This window comes from Diaphorina citri, unplaced genomic scaffold, assembly GCF_000475195.1.
Source record: "Diaphorina citri unplaced genomic scaffold, Diaci psyllid genome assembly version 1.1 scaffold246, whole genome shotgun sequence".
In the NCBI taxonomy this organism is placed as follows: domain Eukaryota; kingdom Metazoa; phylum Arthropoda; class Insecta; order Hemiptera; family Psyllidae; genus Diaphorina; species Diaphorina citri.
Genome location: NW_007377683.1, coordinates 170570 through 171888, shown reverse-complemented (window position 1 = coordinate 171888; position 1319 = coordinate 170570).

The window sequence follows — 1319 nt, the reverse complement described above, 5'->3', positions numbered from 1 at the left end:
CAATGGAGCAGTTGCAGTTGGGTAAAAATTATGAATAAAAGGTCGATTCCTACGTAAAAAGTTGTGAAAAATCCAAATCTGAAGTCAAAACTCCGAAAAAGTGACTTTAGAAGGTCGAAAATTCAATTTTTAATTGCCGTTCTAATTAAAAAGTTCAAAGAGTTGTGACGTCAGACTTAACGTCAAAATGCGCAGAAACGCTTGCGCACAAACAAACGAAGCGGGAGTCATGAATTATGACGTCATCGCCTACGGGAGCATATGCCGTGACGTCAAACTTTACGATTTACCGGTATTATTTAAATCGATTTATCTCGGTATCTAGAAGTCGTAGAAGAAAAAGAAAAATTCCGTTGGTCCCCATTTTTCCTGCTCTATGACTTTGAAACATCACACAAGTAAGCGCAACTGATCAATTGTCCTCACGAGGCTGAGTGTACCCCGAACTCCAAGCACAGAGCCGAAAAAAACCTCGGCCCCGCCGGGAATCGAACCCGGACCTCCTGCGTGCAAGCCTAGTGTGATACCCACTCGGCCACGGAGGTTGCTGCTTTCTTACATTAACCTAAATGGAGCCAGGAAAAGCCAGCAGGACGTGATTGTCCATATGGTCACCCATACAAATACCAACCATGCGCAATGTTGCTTAAAAATGGGCTATAAATTATTAAAGTTCACAGGCAACCTCCCTGGCCGAGTGGGTATCACACTAGGCTTGCACGCAGGAGGTCCGGGTTCGATTCCCGGCGGGGCCGAGGTTTTTTTCGGCTCTGTGCTTGGAGTTCGGGGTACACTCAGCCTCGTGAGGACAATTGATCAGTTGCGCTTACTTGTGTGATGTTTCAAAGTCATAGAGCAGGAAAAATGAGGACCAACGGAATTTTTCTTTTTCTTCTACGACTTCTAGATACCGAGATAAATCGATTTAAATAATACCGGTAAATCGTAAAGTTTGACGTCACGGCATATGCTCCCGTAGGCGATGACGTCATAATTCATGACTCCCGCTTCGTTTGTTTGTGCGCAAGCGTTTCTGCGCATTTTGACGTTAAGTCTGACGTCACAACTCTTTGAACTTTGTCATTGGAACGGCAATTAAAAATTGAATTTTCGACCTCTTAAAGTTACTTTTTTGGAGTTTTGACCTCAGATTCGATTTTTTCACAACTTTTTACGTAGGAATCGAACTTTTATTAATAATATTTTCCCAATTGCAACTGCTCCATTGCAGATAAAGGTAATACGGGGAATTTCAAGCTCATTGGGAAGAGAATTTAATGTTTTAGTATGAAGAATAATAAGGAGGTTGTGGAATAATG